Genomic DNA, 19,326 nt, shown 5'->3' with positions numbered 1-19,326 from the left:
TCAAGAAAGAGGAATCAAACCCTAATTCCTATAAGCATTGATTTCTCAACATAATCAAAAAGTGAAGGATTCTTTGTTGCACTTAAAAGTACACTTGATGATGGCAATGCATGGATTATTGATAGTGGAACCTCAAGACATATGAAATTGTAGATTTGACTCTTGACTAGAACTGACTTTTAGGCTCATCTTTGATTGAATATTGGATGGTTGGTTTGGATAGTCAAGGCTTTGACCTTTGACTTGTTATTGATGTACTTGGACTATGTATCTCTCAGTTGAACATTCAATGACAATCTAATAGAAGAAGAATTTGGAAAGTGTTTTCCCCCTTGTGGGGTTTTTCACTGGTCTTTGACCAAATTGTTGTGTCTCTATTGTTCTTGGTTGTTTTCTATTGTGCATTTGGTTTAGTGTTTTATCTACAATTGCTTTCTGTGATTGGAAGATTGAATTTATTAGATAAAGTGATTGTTATTGAAAGAAGAAATTGGTTAAGTGATTGTTATAGAATAGAACACTAGAAAATTAACATAAAATTGTTTCCCTAAAACTGACATTATCAACCCTATGCAATATGAGGGCTAGAAAAACCCTAATTCTGCACTAAAGCTTCAACTTTGGGTCATTTGAAGTCTTTTGGCTCCTTTTATTGATGATACCAATTTTCATAAGCCTTTTCTTAGTCTTATGTGTCTTTGTAAGCCATCATCATTGTTTATCCCTTAAAACCTAGGACATAAGTACTCTTGATAGGTCCCTTGGAGAGAATGTTATGCCTTGTTTCACTAGATTGAGCCTTGTTCTTAGTTGGAGTACTCTACTTGAACCTTTTGTAGGTTGCTTCTAAGGTTAACTATTCCTTGTCAAGTAAGATCGAGCCTTGTCCTTAGTCTAAGTATATCAGGTAAGCCTATTCAACCTCCTTTATAGGTTCCTTTGAGGGTACACTTCTCCTTATTACATAGAGTTGAGCCTTGTTCTTAGCATGAATACCCCATCTGAGCCTATTCAATTGTACCTTTGAACACTATACCAAGAATATCCTCTAGGTGACCTAAACCAGGAAGCCTCCTTTGTGGTTAAAATCCACTAAAGAGTAGGAGGTCACCGGTGTGTTGTGGTGATAGTGCGCCTCCACTTCATTGTTACCCCTTGGTCTAGTTCTTGTCTCATGAGCTCCCCTCACAAGACTTGCTAGATTTTGGGGCAACAAGGACAAGACAAGAGAGGTCAATCCCATAAGAGAAGAAATCAAAAGAGAGCAGAAGGGCAAAGTTCATTCAAGGAGAAGGAGAGAAAATCGCTAAAGTGACAAGCAAGTACAGAAAATCATACATTTTTGTACCAATCTTTTTCATTCACAAATCGTACACCTCCAAATTTGCAAGTTGTACACCTTCAGATTTTCAGGTTGTGCTTTATATTCTGTGATTGCTTAAGGTGATTCTATGCTGAGAGGAGAGGCAAAGCAATTGATTGTTCAGAATAGTGAGGAAAAGAGGAAGTCGTACTCTTGTAGTTGCACCTTTCTTACATTAGTCCATACACTTCAAATCTAGGAGATTTAATGACCATCCAGCGACTGCCTAATGCAAGTTGCAAAGGTCACCTTGCAAGCTTTGATCAATGAAATGGAAAGCAAATTAGAAGGATAAATCCCTATGTATATGTTTTATTTCTTCCGTTGTTCATTTTCAGTTGTTGTGTGATTGATGCAATGTTCAAAAATTTAATTATGTTTTGAGTAATTTAATGAGAGAGCATCAGGGCATTAATCACCTAGGCTTGAATATTTTACAATTACAAGGTTGCTTAACATAGTAACAAGCACATTTGCATGTAATTACAAGGTCACCCATAACAAATCACGAATGTCCCCATCATAGGGATCACCCATATTCTATCAAGGGAATTTAAAATCAGAAAGTTCTATGCAGAAACTTGAAAAATATTTGCAAAATCTTCAAAGTTCTATGCAGAAAGTTGAATGTATTTGCAGAAAACTGAATGTACTTTGTAGAAAATTATATGTTCTATGTTGGGACTTGAAAGTACTTTGCAAGAAACCAAATGTTCTATGTTGGGACTTGAAAGTACTTTGCAGAAAACTAAATGTTCATTGTTGTTACAATTACTTAGAATCCAGATTTCTTTTTCAAAACTTTTCAAATCAGCAATTGTAGATAGAACATAAACTTAAGGATCATATGAAGACAACCAAGCACAAATATGAGACACTAAGATTTAGGTCCAATGACTGGGGCAAAACCCCTCTAGGGGGAAAACCTAAATGATTCTTCTTCTATTAGATTTCTTCAATTGTTCAACAAAGTACAAAGAGAAAGGGTGAGAATGAATAAAGTCACCAATGTCTGATCAATTTGTGGTTGAAGTGTTGTTTCTCTTTGCTTGAAGATCTCTATCTTCTCTTGATCAGATCTTGTCCTTCACACACACTCAACACTTGCTCTCCTTCCTCACAATGAACATATTACTCTCAACTCTCACGTGCTCTTGCTTGAATAGATGAGAACAGAGAGGAGTTACAAAATGAATTCATGCCTTGAGCCAACAATACGAAAATCGAATTCCATAAGGGAGGAGTACCATAAGGAGAAGTGTAACTCATCCCAAGAATAGAGATAGATGCACACTTGTCTTGAGGAGTTAGAATTTGAATTAGGGAGAGAGAGTTACACTTAGATATGAGAGAATATTGATAAGATTTACAAATCAAATTGAGTGAGGGGATTAAAAGTGCATTTAATGAGGAGTTACACTTTTTCCATACATTGAATTAGCGAGGGAGATTTACATTCATTTAAGTGTGGAGTTACTATTTTATTCCCAAGAGAGAGGTTTGATTTGCCAAGTAAGAGATTCTCAATTTAATTGACTTATTCCATGAGACTATTGAGAATTCGTTTTTATTATTCCATTAAAGGTGAATGACTTTAGACTATTTTATAAATAATAGTATCATAATGATAATCAGTATTGAAAATATTGGTATCGGCGAGGGTCCTGAAACATCTTGTCGGTTGTTAGATATACATGGAATGTGGACAGCCAAATAAGGTAAAGCGTGAATGTCTTTTCTATTAACAAATGGTACACCTTTATAATACATGGGAGTGACCATTGGATTCCATATTCCAAGGTCTCTTGGACTCCCTTTGACTATTTATCTTCCACACCATAACCCTTAGAGGATTAGGTGTCCAACATTCCCCCCCTTAATCCGAAGGGGTATGTATGAGTCCAAGAAGAGAGTTGTAATACAAAATGTGCAAAAAAGCATGGCAGCACTAGGCTGAATGTGCTCTCTGAAATGTTGGTATAAGGGGGGTGGTTTAAGGATGACCACCAACACGGGAACACTTAATGTAGTTCCTGGAACTCTTCCAAATCTGGCATGAAGCTGAGGTCTTCTGCTAGAGGAAGTGTTCCTCATATTTTGAAGAGAGAAACCTTCAACCTTGAAAGGGAGGTCTCACCCTGCATGAAAAGGGAGAACCTCAACCTGAAAAGGGAGGTCTCAACCTGTGATGGTTTAAGGTTGATCATCAACCGAAGGCATGCTCAAGGGCATCTTTGTCTCTGACTACAACCCTGAATCTGGTATGGCAGGTTGTGGCTCAAGCTCACTTGATGTGGCTTTGAAGCTTTTAGATGACAATCACTTCCCCCCTGTCAGATATAAGGTGAGAAGATGAAGAGATCTCAACTGCAAGACTTTTCAATATTCGAGAACAAATCCTGTTGTATGAGTGAAATGTCTTCTTGGTTGTTGAAGCCCATTGCCAAGAAGCGATCCATCAAAGATGAAAATTTGTTCTTGCAGGAGGCTTGTTTTTGAAGCATCTGTTTGAAGAATGAGTGGTTTTATGACAGTGCTCACATGGATAAAGATCAAAACAATGATCTTTCATATGGGCAACTCGGTCACAGTGTTGGCATTTAACATTCTATTGTTGTTGTTGTGGAAGACGAGCAAAATCTGGAACATCTGAAGGAGAATTGTCATGAAGGAACCCAAAACTTTGAAATTGAATAGGCTTGGAACAGTCTGGAATATGAAAGGAAACCTCCTTATCATATCTAAATTTGGTTTTGTGCTTGTTATGGACAAGCTCTTCCGAAGGTCTGATGATTGGCTTGGGAAGTGCAGGTTCGATTTCCACACCTGTATTCAAATATGCTTCTGAAATGAACACTTGATCTGAATTAACCTCAATTTTACTGACTTGATGACTTGCTGGTTGTTGATAGGATCCTGTTTCAAAGTCAAGTAGGGAATTGTTCTGAACAAAAACAAGTTCAGAAGGATGTCTTTTCTGTTGTAACTCCTCTTGCTGTAGCTGAGATTCAAGCTGCAAAAAATCAATCTGTTCTTGTGCATTTTGCAGAGAGGTTTGAATATCTGTGAGAGTGTCTTTGTTGACTTTAATTGTGCTTTCAGCAGTTGAAACAATTAGAATTCTCAATAACTCTAATAAATTGTCAATCTTAGCCATTTAAAAACTTCAAAAAAGGTCTATTGCAACTCCACCTTATGTTTCAAGAGTACTAGTTAATCCACTCTTCTTTGAGCACAAATCTTCAAGCACAGACCGAGGGCAGAAATGGGTGTTGGCAGGTCTATTTACACCATCAAATGAAACTGTAACCCTTTGAGCAAAGTCTTGATAATTATCAACATTCGGTAACAATGAGAATAAGAGGTAACACCCAGATTATGGTTGCGGAGCACTATTCATACTAAGAGGTAAAAATATTCTTGTCACCACTGTCGCTCACTCACAATGGTCTATTCAACTATTAATGCTCAGATTTTCATTATATTATTCAATATTCATACCCACTACTGCAATGAATATCAATAAAGTTACAAATAATAATACCTTACAGTTGCCAAGCTTGCGGCCTTCCTTAACACATTGTGAAAATTCTATCACTGCAACATCTGATTTACTTTGCCTACTTATTTTCAACAAGTTATTTATGAAATTCCTTCAATAAACATTAAAACAAATTCTGCTGCAAATATCACACCATAATACAAAAACAAACACATGCACAAGAATCAACACATCGACACAGATATTTTGGACAACAGTCCCCAAAAAACCCAATGTGGGAAAACCGGTGCAGCAAGGGAGGATTTTATTATTCAACAATTCTTCAATACAAACGAGTGCCAAACTGGCATACCCAACAGAGAAAAATTCTCCAGCACTTCTCCCAGTCCCAGCGTTAGCCTGGCTGACCTCTGCGTAGTTCCCAGACACTCTGCGTCAACCCCTTCTTGTCTGCGTCAGCCCTGGGCCTCTCTGCATTACCCAAGCAGGCCCTCTAGTGACCGCGCAGTCTCCTGCTGCCTCAGAGTCTGCCTGAAAGGCCCTGCTTCCGCCTCTCCTGCCTCTGCGTTGGTCTTCTGTTGCTAATCTTGACTCTGCTCCGTACTTGCTGCCTCCTGCTGCTCTCTAGACCACTAGTTCGAATTTCTTAGCTAACCCCGCTCCAGAAATCGAACTGACTAGTCTCCCTTAGTGTGTCCTCCAACTCACCCTCAAGCCTCATCTTATACTTTTCTCATTGGTCCATCAACGGCTAAGATTAAGTCGCTAATCAATGGCTAAGATTAGATCTGGCTTGATCCATGACTTTTGGACCATTCTAACTCAGTTTTATATTAATTCACATTAATATTTTATTTTCCCTAAGTTTAGACTTAGGGACTCCATTAAAAATATTAATTATTTTAATATCTTCCAAACTGGTTAGATTCTACCCAAACCATTTCTGGGTCTTGGAGATCTCATGTGCTTTAGCCTCTCCACCAATTTTTGCGGCTAGAGCGCATCTGATGCTACTCCAAATCAACACTCCCTCTTAGCGAGGACTATGTTCTAATAATACTCCTCACTGAGTATCACCCTGAACATCTGGCATGGGTCCCTGTGCCGATGCTAAGCCTCCCTACCCAACATCCTCTTCACCGCTGCATCCTGTACTGTTGCCCATGGCTCTACTACTGCCACTGCTGCATCTATACGGCAACTCCCTCTGCATCCATGCTGCTATCACCCCCATTTCTGCTACTGAAACAGGTTCTTTATCATCCCCATTTTTCCCCTGAAGTAGTCAAACTTTATCCTTCCAAGGGCCTTGGTGAGAATATCCGCCACTTGTTCTCCTGTAGGAGTGTAGCTCAACTGTACAGCTCCTCATTGGACACAGTCTCTGACAAAGTGACACCGGATATCAATATGCTTTGACCGATCATGAAACATTGGATTCTCAGAGAGCTTGATGCAACTCTGATTATCGCACATGATCCTGGTTGCCTCCATTTTCCTTCTAAATAGGTTCACAAGCAGTTTTCTAAGCCATATGGCTTCACACTAAGCTATGCTCGCCACCATATATTTTGCCTTAGATGAGCTCAGAGCCACAGACTTTTGTTTCCTACTGCACCAGGAAGTCATTCCTAATCCAATGTTGAAACAATACCCAGAGGTACTTTTCCGATCCACTAAACTTCCTACCCAATCTGCATCAGTAAATCCACTCAATCTGATATCCTTAACCTTGGTGTACAAGAGTCCATAATCGACTGTTCCCTGTAAGTACCTGAGAACATGTTTGGCTACTGCCCAGTGCACCCTCTTCAGTTCCACCATGAACTGACTGAGGGTGTTGACAACGTAGCAAATGTCTGGCCTGGTATTGACCAGATACATCAGGGACCCTATGAGCTGTCTGTATAGGGTGGGATCGACATCCTTGTCTTCTGATGCATCAATTTTCTTCCAGTTGATGATCATTGGAGTAGCCATGGGTCTACAATCCTCCATCCTAAATCTTTTCAGGATTTTTGTAGCATACCTCCCTTGCCCAAGGAAGATCTCTCCCTTCTGTTGCTAAACTTCCAACTCTAGGAAGTAATGCATTAATCCCAAATCCTTCATATCGAATTATGTGGCTAGATTCTTCTTGCAGTCCCCAATGAGCCTGGATGACCTTGTCAGAAAGAGATCATCCACATACAATACTAAGATTAGCGGCTCATTCTCTATAACCAGATAGTAGAGATTCAGATCCGCATCACTCTTGACAAACCCCATCTTCTGCAAATAGCCATCGATTCGACCATACCATGCTATAGGTGCATGTTTCAGCCCATACAAGGCTTTCTTCAATCTGCATACATGAGACTTCTTCTCATGTGTTTCAAAGCCCTCTAGTTGTTCAATGTATACCTCTTCTTCTATTACCCCATTCAGGAAAACCGTTTTGACATCCATTTGATGAATCTCCCACCCCATCTAAGCTGCAAGAGATATCATGGTCCTAATAGATGTATACCTGGCTACCGGGGCGAAGGTCTCCTCGTAGTCAATTCCTTCCTTTTGAGCATACCCCTTAGCCACAAACCTAGCCTTGTATTTCTCAACACTGTCGTCTGTAACGTATTTGATCTTGTAGATCCATCTCGAACCTACTACTGATCTGTCTTGAGGCCTTGGCACTACCTCCCAGACATCATTCACCATTATGGAGTTGTACTCCTATCATCACATCTAGTCAAACCTGATGTTGAGTTGCCTCCTGGAAACTGGCAGGCTCCCCATCCTGAGCTACCAATGCCTGATATCTATCTGGGTGTTTTCACTCCCTCTTATTGTTTCTTGGCGCATCAATGAAGTCCTCTGCATCTCGCAGAATCTGACAAAGTTCCCTGCTAGTTTTTCCTCTACCAGCAGGTGCCTCTGTTAGCTCCTCCTCATCCTGTGAATCTTCCTTATTCGAGGAAGAATTCTTTACTTCTGTTGGTTGAAGAGGTTTAACCAACGGCTCTTCTTTTGACTGCTCCTCGAAAGGCATCTCACGAGATTTTCTGAAAGCCTTGTCCTCCATGAACTTTACATCTCGTCGAAACACTACCTTCTTGCTCCCTGGAAGATAGATTCTGTATGCCTTAGCGTTCTCGCTATATCCCACTAGATATCCCTTTTCTGCAGTTCGATCCAGCTTTTTCCTCTTTTCCTCGGGTATGCAGCAATATGCTAAACTCCCAAATATTCTGAAATGACTGACTTCAGACGTCTTCCCTGTGAAAACTTTCTTTGGAGTAATCTTGCCCAACGCCCAATGAGGAGTCCTATTCTGAACATAGACTGTTGTGTTGCATGCTTCGGCCCACAGGAATTTTGGCATATCCTGATCATACATCATGGCCCTAGCTGCTTTTACAATAGTCTTGTTCTTCCTTTCTGCTACTCCACTCTGCTTCGGATTGTACAGAGTTGTCCACTCTCTTCTGATGCACTCCTTAGAGCAAAAATCAATGAAGTCCTTATCGACATCCTCTCCACCATTATCTGAGCGCAAAACTTTTATTTTCTTCCTAGTCAGATTCTCCAACAGAACCTTGAACTCTTTGAATCGACAGAAAACCTCGTCCTTGGTTTTTTGAAAATAAATCCAAGTTTTCCTTGAGTGGTCATCAATGAAGGTAAGGAAATACTCGGCACCACTAAGAGCTTTGGTGGACATAGGTCCACAGATATATGAGTGTATCAATCCTAGTACACTCGTGGCCCTGTGTTTACTCCTAGGAAATGCTGCCTTGGCATACTTTCCTAGAACACATCCTCTGCATACATCATCTCTTTCCGTACTAAGATCCGGAACTCATGTTGCAGTGCTCCTGAGAATTCTCAGAGCCCCATGGTGCAAATGTCCCATTCTTCTGTGCCATAGTTCTTTCAAGTCCCTGTCTCCATGACTGCCTATTAGTCCCATTGGTGATTCTACTTGAATTTTGTACAACCTGTTACTTTTAATCCCGATCTGCACTTTCTTTTTCCAGTTCGAGTGTTTGACATACACCTTCTCCTTGATGAAGTAGACGTCATAGCCCTTGCCTTGAAGTTGTGACACGGAAAGTAAGTTCATCCCCAATCCTGGTACATGCAACACATTTGTAGCGCGGAACCGTTCTCCCGATTCTGTTTGAAAAACTATGGTACCCTTCCCTACTGGAGTACACTTTGCCTTGTTCCCCATGGTGATCTAAAAGTTCATCTTCTCTTCTCGATACTCTGAGAAACATTCCTTGATTCCCGTCATATGCCAAGAGGCTCCATTGTCTATATACCATACTTCTGATGATGCAGAACTAGTCATACAAGCCACTTCTTCTTCCATCCTGGAAGCCAACATGGAGAAATCGAAATCTCTTGTGCAATTTTCTGAAAATTTGTGCGAGTCCCCTGACGTGGATCCCTCTGCATCATGGTCTCGACCCATAACTGATTTTCCTTTCCTGTCTTTAATTACTCGCTCTGATACCATGTGAAAAATCTATCACTGCAACATCTTATTTACTTTGCCTACTTATTTTCAATAAGTTATTTATGAAATTCCTTCAATAAACATTAAAACAAATTCTGCTGCAAATATCACACCATAATAAAGAAACAAACACATGCACAAGAATCAACACATCGACAGATATTTTGAACAACAGTCCCCGGAAAAACCCAATGTGGGAAAACCGGTGCAGCAAGGGAGGATTTTATTATTCAACAATTCTTCAATACAACCGGGTGCCAAACTGGCTTACCCAACAAAGAGAAAAATTCTCCAGCACTTCTCCCAGTCCTAGCGTCAACCTGGCTGACCTCTGTGTAGCTCCCAAACACTCTGCATCAGCCCCTACTTGTCTATGTTAGCCCTGGGCCTCTCTGCGTCACCCACGCAGGCCCTCTAGTGACTGCGTAGTCTCCTGCTGCCTCAGCGTCTGCCTGAAAGGCCCTGCGTCTGCCTCTGTGCTAGTCTTCTGTTGTTGATCCTGACTCTTTGCTTTGTACTTGTTGCCTCCTGCTGCTCTCCAGACCACTAGTTCGAATTTCTCAGCTAACCCCCCTCTAGAAATCGAACTAACTGGTCTCCCTTAGTGTGTCCTCCAACTCACCCTCAAGCCTCTTCTTATACTTTTCTCGTTGGTCCATCAACGACCAAGATTAAGTCCCTAATCAACAACTAAAATTAGATCTGGCTTGATCCATGACTTTTGGACCATTCTAACTCATTTTTATATTAATTCACGTTAATATTTTATTTTCCCTAAGTTTAAACATAGGGACGCCATTAAAAATATAAATTATTTTAATATCTTCCAAACTGGTTAGATTCTACCCAAACCATTTCTGGGTCTTGGAGATCTCATGTGCTTTAGCCTCTCCACCAATTTTCGTGGCTAGAGCACATCCGATGCCACCCCAAATCAACACACATCAGCCTTCACATAATAGGTTGGAGCTTCATTTGGATTTGAACTCAGAATCCCTTTGTTTCCCTTTGGATTTGAACTCATAATTTATTCAATCACCTGGCCATAATCAGTTTCAAATTTATTTAATCTCCTCAATATCGTTTTTGCTTGGCCAAGGATGGCAAATTTGGACATGGATACAGTGTCCCTCGAATACAGAGAATTGTCAGCAGCCCAAACAACCAACAGTGACCTCGGTTATGCCTACGAACTATAGTTGCAGGAGGCCCTCGCAGCCTCCATGGGAACAACCCAATACCAGCACCATGAAACCGCAATTCAGGCTGCTCTGAGATGGGTGGCAGCGACGAAGGGGAGATGACACTGTTATTGAGAATGCAGGCCCTCGAGTTCGAGAAATTCCAATAGGAGGTCGCCGACCACAAGCAGGCAGAGGAAGAAATGTGGCGTTTGTCTGAAGACATTTACAAAAAAAGCCATGACGCTAAATTTGCCCGCAGCATTCAAGCAATGTCGGAGGATGAGTGGGAAGCCACTGGGGAAAACTATGAGAAACCCTTCGATGCCGAGCGGATTAGTAAGGATGACAGACAGTTTAAATTGTATTACAAAGGTATGATCAGCGCTGAGAATTTGGACAGGATAGTTGTTACCAATAAAGTTATTGTTGTCTTCTAATTTCATACGCTCTAACACTCCTCCGTCCCTTCAACTGAACATGACTCTGAGGGCAGATTATTCTAGCATATTGAAGCTACAGAAGCAATGGGAAGATTCATCGCTCTTGCATCTTCGTTAAGAATATTTCTGCTTACTTTGATAGGAAAACAACAATCCTGAGCTCTATTATCTCTGTCAGTCCGGGAACTGTTGCATGTTGCAATGCATTTCTCAGGACTTCAAACACCAAGAGCATCTCTTCAAGGAGGTAGTGGACCGAAGCCAACAGTGGTATGGGAGCAGTGGTATTACCAATTCCACTGCACATCGAGAATGCCAATAGAGACAGACATGCTCAACGCATCTAGAGAAATATGTAACCAGCAATCACAAAACGCAGTTCGAGACTATGCCCACTCGCTCAGAAACGCTCTTCCAAATAACTTCCATTGGTTTGCAGGAGCAGAGAAAATGACAGTTACAGGGCAGAGATCATAGCTAGAATTTAGCTGAGAAAACATTCATGAAATGCATAACTGATGGTAGAACTGACATGTACATAGAGGCCACAAAACAAGTGGCTCAAATATGAGCAGGGTAGGATATCGTCTGCTCTGATACCCTGTTAGATATACATGGAATGTGGACAGCCAAATAAGGTAAAGCGTGAATGCCTTTTCTATTAACAAATGATATACATTTATAATACACGGGAGTGAACATTGGATTCCATATTCCAAGGTCTCTTGGACTCCCTTTGACTATTTATCTCCCATGTGGAAATTTCTAAGTCTGACACATTAGAAGTCCCTACTGCATTATCTGGTTTATTATCTCCTACTTGTTCATTCCATTAACAAGTTATTTATTAATATAAATACCGAAATAAACACAAACGCAGCCTTCACACATATATAGGTCGGCAACTGAAATAACTGAGACAATCACATAAGGGACATCGTTATTTTTGGACAATCGTCCCCAGAAAAACCCAATGCAGGAAAACTGGTGTAGCAGATATTAGGGTTTTATTATCATGCAGTTTCCGAATACAAATAGGGTGCCAGAAATGGATCATCCTTCAAATATTTTCCTTGGCAGAAGTACCTATCCTTGGAAACAGATATTTCGATGGATCAGCAACCAGATGATTGATCCCATAGCAACTTCGACAGTTCCTTAGTTCAACAACAAAAGTTGCTCCAAGCTTCTCTCTGGGACTGTGTCACCCCTTTTTGCTCTGCGTCTACCTCTCAGCTCCCAGTCTGTCCCACGAAAATCCCTCAGCGCTGCCTCTTTAGCCCAGCATCAACTCTGCTAGACTCTGTGTCTTCTGCGCTGGCCCACTCAGCCTCTGCGTCAGCCACTTGGCTCTCTGTGGTAGCCCTCTGGCCCTCTGCGTCACCCACGTTGGCCTCCTCAGCCTCTGTGTCAGTCCCAGCTGCCTCTGCGTCAGCCTTCTCAGGCTCTGCGCTCTCTCTGGCACTACCTCTACCTCTCTGCTATGTATTCTCAGCCTTCTATCGAACTGCCCCTCGCTGCAACAGATCACTGATTCGATTCTCTCAGCAAACCCCGCTCCAAAAAATCGAACTGACTGATCAATTTGGTGTATCTCCAGCTGACCCTCAAGCCTCCTCTTATACTTTTCTGTTGAGTCTTCAACGGCCGAGATTAAGTCCCTAATCAACGACTAAGATTAGATTTGGCTTGATCCTCGTCTCTTGGAACCTTCTAACCTAGAATTATATTAATACACATTAATATTTTAATTTTCCTAAGTTTATACTTAGGACCCCATCAAAAATATTAATTATTTTAATATCTCCTCATCCGGGTAGAAGTTCTCCAAACGATTTCTGGGTTTTGGAGATTTCATGTGCTTTAGCCTCTCCACCAATTTTCATGGCTAGAGCACATCTGATACTACCACAAATCAACATTCCACACCATAACCCTTAGAGGATTAGGTGTCCAACATCGGCAATATCGGAAAATATCGGAAAATATCGGCAAACAAAAAAAATCAATTTTTTCAGATTTTTAAACATAGCCGAAATTTTCAAAATATGGCGTTATTTTCAAAATATCGCAATTTTTTCAAAACATAAAATATCGCGATATTTACTCAGCGATATATTGTTTTGCCGAAAATATCGTGATATTTTCAAATATCAGCGATATTATCAACACTGATGATAATAACACTAGTAAGGATAAAATATTAATTCTTGACTTGTATAATCATGATTGATTTGATTTTAAAGTGGATTTCATATGTCGAGATCATCCCTGATCATTTAGACATGACTTTCTATTTTTGGAAAGTCACTTCCAAATTGAGATGTGACTTACTATTTTTGGAAATTCATATTAGAATTGTCAGAAATGAAATTTTATTATAGGTGTTTCAAACATAACTGAAAGATATGATTTCTTCTTGGAAATCCCTGAGCTTCCAAATTTTAACAAGGGGCACAAATTGCATCCCCTGAGACATTGGCATACATCATCCCACAACCAGGTTCAAATCAAAGGCACCCATGCACATTTTCAATGCAAGTGTGCACTATCAAGAATTAGATGTGTGCATCCTGGCTACTTAGCATGTCTATGATCATGATGGATGGAACCTTCCTATGCATTAACAACCATAATGTATCCATGTAATCTAAGGAGATTGTCTATATTGCTATAAGAATATCTAATATAATTTCCAGGACCATCACATCAAATAGATAACGAAAATACCATTATTGTAATATTCCCAATTAATTAATTTTGTTAAGAAGAATTTCCATTTTTGCAATTTTGGCAATTGGGAGATATTTTGGCATTAAAACTTAGGAAAAGTGGGTTGAGGAGACACCACTTGATTTTTGGCAAAGAGGAGGCCTCAAACATAAAGAAAAAAGGAAAAATTAAAGTGTTGGTGGATGGTGGGGGCCACCCAAAAGGGAAATTCACACCCTTAGGCAACTCACACTTGTGGGGAAGGAGGGAGAAGGAGGAATTCGAATTTGGTGGAGCCCACAAGGGAAAGGGACCAGCAAGCATAAATAGAAGGAGAGGACCACATTTTGGGGGCTTTTGACAATTTGACATCTGAACTAGAGTTCTCTTGTGTTGTTTAGCCAAGACTACCAGTGTTGTTTAGCACAAGGAGTTTCCGGGTGGAAATTCCAACTCCTTCTTCGGTGAACCTTGAGTGTCACCCTAGGGGAGTTGTAGGGAGATTGTTGCAGGCATTGGAGAAGTAGATTTCAAGTGCATCCATCAGCAAGGGTGTGTTTCTCCAACGACATAGAGGCAATTTGTGGAGTTGAGTTGGGGCAGTGAATTGGGTGTTTGGAGGAGGAGTTTTTGCAGGGAGATCACCTACTGGGAGAGCATAGATACTTGGCAAATTTATGGGGCTAGAGCTGTGATATTTTGAGTGAGCTACGCTGCTCTAATTTGGGCCTCCGCAAGGGCTGACTAGGCATTTGCACAAACACTAAGGGGTTGTGGTTTGTGGAGAGTTGGGAGCTAGATTTCGCTTGGGTAGAGAGAAGAAATTTCACAAGATTAGGGAAAGGAATTTTAGAGGGGAAATCCACATTATTGCAAAAATTTGATCCTATAGCATTCTTGGAAGCTTGTGGAGAGGAGCACGCAATTTTGAGGGTCACTGTTGACCGATGGATTCAGCCCAAACCCTTTTTGGGCTTTTGTGGGTTTGGTGAGAAGAGGCTAGGATTAATTTTGCAGAATTTTCTGAGCACTTCTAAGGGCAGAATCCCTAGTTCCATCCAACAACCAGCAGCAGAAATTATTGGAGAAGGGCGCAGTTCACCTTGCGACCATTTCCACCACTTGGGTTCATGATATATTTCTAGGTATTGTCGAGTATTTAGGGAGGAGGCCACCATCAGAGTTTAGCTCATCCCGGGCACTCTCCAGAGCAGTGCCTCTAGTTTCCTTCCAACAGTAACTAGCGGTTCTTCCTGGGCATGCATAGTTCTTCCTAGGGGATCTTTCCAGCATTAAGCATTGTAATCACACCCGGGTTCTTGCCTTAGCTTGCAGCAGCAAGCACAGGTTCCTCTGATATCATTTATTGTACTGATATTTATCAAAATTAAAACAATGACATCAATTTTTTTCTCATATTTTTGTGTTCAAATGTGTATGGTTGTGCATTTATGAATTTTGTAGTTGTAGCTAGTTCATTGCTTCTATTATCTATGGTATATTTCCATTTGGAATGATACAGTGGTACCAGAGCATGATCTTAGCCAGCAGTGGGGTAGCCAGTAAGATCATGGAAGATTTGGGCATGTATGCACAGTGATGGGTGAAACCATAGACAAACACATGGCTCAAGGAAGATTCAGTATACAGGAATTTTTGGGTGGAATCCGCTGGAACAATGAGAGGTTGGCCCAGTTGAGGAAGGTGTAGGACCAGATCCATCTTCATCCTTACAGGAGAGACACTAGAGGTGCACAAGTCATTGGGGTGCATCCATCTACACCATGTGGGGAAAGTCGACAAAATCAAAGCACCAGATCTCCTCAAAAGGACCAAATAGGATAGGGACAGTTAGAGGGTAAGACCAGGGAGCGCTTTTGGTGGTGGAGACATGAATTTAGACATCAAGAGCCTGAGGAGGAGGTTAAGCATGACACTGAGGGCACGCAAGGTTGTGAGCAGCACATAGCAGTGTTTTACGAAACGGCCGAGTTGAAACCGAAACGGCCGTTTCGGACCGTTTCATTTGCCAAAACAGTGACCCGGCCCATGACCCGGCTCGGCTGACCGAGTCAGCTATGACTCGGTCAACCCGGCCGGGTCCGTATTGACTCGGTCGAGTCATAGAAAGGACGGCTGGGCAGCGATTTTAATAAAAAAAATTCATTTTTTTGCTGATATTTTGTAAAGTTAAGTTGGGTTTGTGGATTTCAAATATTGATTGGGCTGGAAACTGATTAAGGAGGTGTTATTGGACCGCTGGTGATCAAGGTCTCATTTGATGCTTCAAACACGCATCCAATTTGGTGCAATCCTATACCAATCTGAGTTTTATGGAAAATTACTGGGGTTACTCATTACACAATATACTACATGGAAAACTCAATCAAATGTTGCTGTAAATGGGAATTCTTGTTCGTCACTTCAAATACTATACAAATTACTATTTCATGCATAGAACAAGTCTCTTCCTAGCACCCAGCATATATAGATTTCTCAGGGTATTTGACAGCATATTGGGCTTGCAATTATGGTCTTGAAATTAACCCTCAAACAGCATTAAGGGAAAGGGCTGTTACAAACATCAGAGAATATTCAAATGCAAGTGATACAATTCCTTCTTTTTCTTTTTCTTTAAAAAAAATATGGCCCTAACACCTCTGTCTAACAGTAACAGCCTTATACCAGAACAGATGTATGGTAATGCCATTCCTCAAATGATCCTAGACATAAGACAAAACATACCAATTAAAGACACTCTGTTTTTAATGGAAGTTCCCTCGGAATGTTTTTTTAATGTATCATGACTGTTCATCCCATTGCTGCAAAATCTAGCAGGCCTAGTGCAGAGCCTCACTAGACAAATCCAGACCTCAGGGCAACAAGAGATTGGCTGCCACTGTCACCTTGGCAGCCTATCTCCAATTGTTTAGTACTCTTGAGTCTTAATCATGTATGGAAGCCTTTCCCGTACTCTTGAGTCTTTGATCATGTATGACAGAGTCACAGACTACAGTTGACTATGTATTTACTATTGCCATTGGGTACCATTTTGATATAATGGATTGGTTCATGAGCCTACTTTGATCATATGTTGTCTTCCATGTATATTATAATGTTGTGTGTTTGGAAACTTGAATGAAAATCTTTAAAATTATGTTTAAAATATTTAAAATTATGCTTTTTTATAAAAAAAATAAATATTTAATGTATTTTTTACAACGACCGAGTCATTGAAATCGAGCCGGCCGAGTCATTGCCGAGTCGGAGTCCGAGTCGGAGTCGATCCTCGGCCGAGTCCGAGTCCGAGTCCGAGTTGTAAAACATTGGCACATAGTATACCCAGCGTGACGCAGGAGTCACACTTGTTAGAGATTCCTTTGATAGCTTCGACTGACACCTTGGAGGAGAGAGTAGAGCATACACCCATAGGGCCATCCATTGATGAGGTGCCAAGACACACCAAGGTATCCACCATTGATGAGGTGCCAGGAGATATAATGGTATTAGATGATGGTCGCCCACAACAGTTTCATCAGTTCCAGGCCAGCCTTCTAGCATTGAAAAGGAAGGCTACGACAATGCTAGAGGCCATTCTACAAGTAGAACGAGGAGATGGAAGGCATGAGAGCGGTTTACGCCGCCCATAAATTTCCTCAAATAGACTCATCCTCAAGGACTCCTAGTACCCATTGTTATACACAAACTCCACCAGTGGAAGATACTCCTCCCACCTCTGTTGCTGATGAGCTGAGTCAGCAGCCAAATTGACTCACGTTGCGGAATGCTTGGATTCCCTAATGATACAACTAGTGTGCACATTGGAGCATCGGAGCAACCCTCTTCAAACATACATAGATGGAGCTGGTAGCGTTGTTAGATTACCTCTGCGCATTGGAGAGAGAGAGAGGAAGAGCTACCTAGTTAGATTTCATGTGTTGACCATAACAGCGAGATGAGACGACATGAGTTGCACAGGGTGCAGCATTCGCATGTTGGCGTTGTTGAGCGTGCGGTTACACATTCATTCGATCCTGTCCTTGGCATTGTTGAGCATGCGGTTACACATACATTCGATCTTGTCCTTGGCGTTGGATGGTGAGAGATTTTGAGTAGGTACTCGTGGAGTGGACTAGCATCTGGAATTATGGAGATGGTCGTAGTCCGGAGTGAAACTCAGTGCGAGCTCTCAGACATTGAGGGTACTGGAAGCCCAGGTTGGCATTGGGATCTAGGTGGGGCTTCCTATCCCATATCAAACATGCGGAATGGACACGGCATAGATGAGATAGTTGACCCAGTGACTGAGCGCATACATTCCTTAGGGGAGTTCTTGTCAACACTAGTGGCCAGTGTTGATTTGGGGTAGCATCGGATGTGCTCTAGCCATGAAAATTGGTGGAAAAGCTAAAGCACATGAGATCTCCAAGACCCATAAATGGTTTGGACAGATTGTACCCAGTTTGGGAGATATTAAAATAATTAATACTTTTAATGGAGTTCCTAAGTCTAAACTTAGGAAAAATAAAATATTAATGGGTATTAATATAAAATTGGGTTAGAAGGTTCCAAAAGTCATAGATCAAGCCAAATCTAATATTAGTCGTTGATTAGAGATTTAATCTCGGTCGTTGATGGACCAACGAGAAAAGTATAAGAGGCTTGAGGGTCAGTTGGAGAACACACCAGAGTGATCAGTCATTCATTTTGTTAGAGCGAGGTTGCTAAGCAAAGTTGAATCAATGATCAAACAGCGAGGGGCAGTGAGTACGAGGCAAAGAGGCAGAGACAGTACTGAGAGACCAACGCAGAAGAAGAGAGAGAGAGAGCAATAGCCAATCTAGGCTACGCAGAGCCCAGCAGAGTCAGCGTAGAGGCCAGAGGAGCTGTGTCATCCACGCAGAGGCTGCTGGAGTGATGCAGAGGGTCCCAGAGGTTGCGCAGTGCCTCAAAGGGCTGACGCAGAGGGTCGTGGGGCTGACGCAGGTCAGCAAGAGGCTAACGCAGAGGCCAAAAGGGTCAGCGCTGAGCTTCAATTGTGTCGGAGAGGGTTTCATCGGACGGGTTTTCTGAATACCTGTTTCTGAATATAGAGGTATTATTGTCGTGTATTTTTCTCTGCCAGGTGAGCCAGTTAGGCACGCAATTGTACTCAGAAAGACTGCATAATAATACAACCCTCTGAACAATTGCACCGGTTTTCCCGCATTGGGTTTTTTCGGGGACATTTGTCCAAAAATAATGGTGTCACTTGTGTGCTTGTTTTCTTTCAGTTGATGATCTGTGGATGTTGTGACTGTATTGTGTTTATTTCGGTATTTAAATGTATTAAATAACTTGTTTGAATTTAAACAAGTAGAAGAAATAAACCAGCATAATTAATTTTCTAACGGATAAACTTAAAAAATTCAACATGGTATCGGAGTGTGGTTGCAAATCACAGGAAAACTGAAGGCATCATCTTAGCAGAGCAGTTGTCCCGAGTGAAAGAGTTGATCCTTGCAGAAAGCGACAGAGGAAGGAGTGACGCAGAGGGACTGCGTCATCAGTCTAGGCCAGAGAGAGGCAACGCAGAGGCTATGGAGGGCAGAAAACAGGCTCACGCAGAGGCCAGGTGGGCTGAC

General features: G+C 41.5%; 1 protein-coding gene and 1 pseudogene across 1 annotated transcript in view; one reads left to right on the top strand and one right to left on the bottom strand.

The window, feature by feature from the left end:
* Window positions 1-19,326, bottom strand: part of LOC149151551 (putative envelope ADP,ATP carrier protein, chloroplastic) — a 277,530-nt gene that overhangs the window by 187,019 nt on the left and 71,185 nt on the right. The window lies entirely within an intron of this gene.
* LOC149151552 (uncharacterized) lies at window positions 10,467-10,987 on the top strand (annotated as a pseudogene).

This window comes from Pinus tabuliformis, chromosome 9 (assembly GCF_031772625.1).
Source record: "Pinus tabuliformis cultivar Carrire ecotype Pingquan chromosome 9, CPIR1, whole genome shotgun sequence".
Lineage (NCBI taxonomy): Eukaryota > Viridiplantae > Streptophyta > Pinopsida > Pinales > Pinaceae > Pinus > Pinus tabuliformis.
This window is presented reverse-complemented; position numbering and strand designations above follow the sequence as displayed.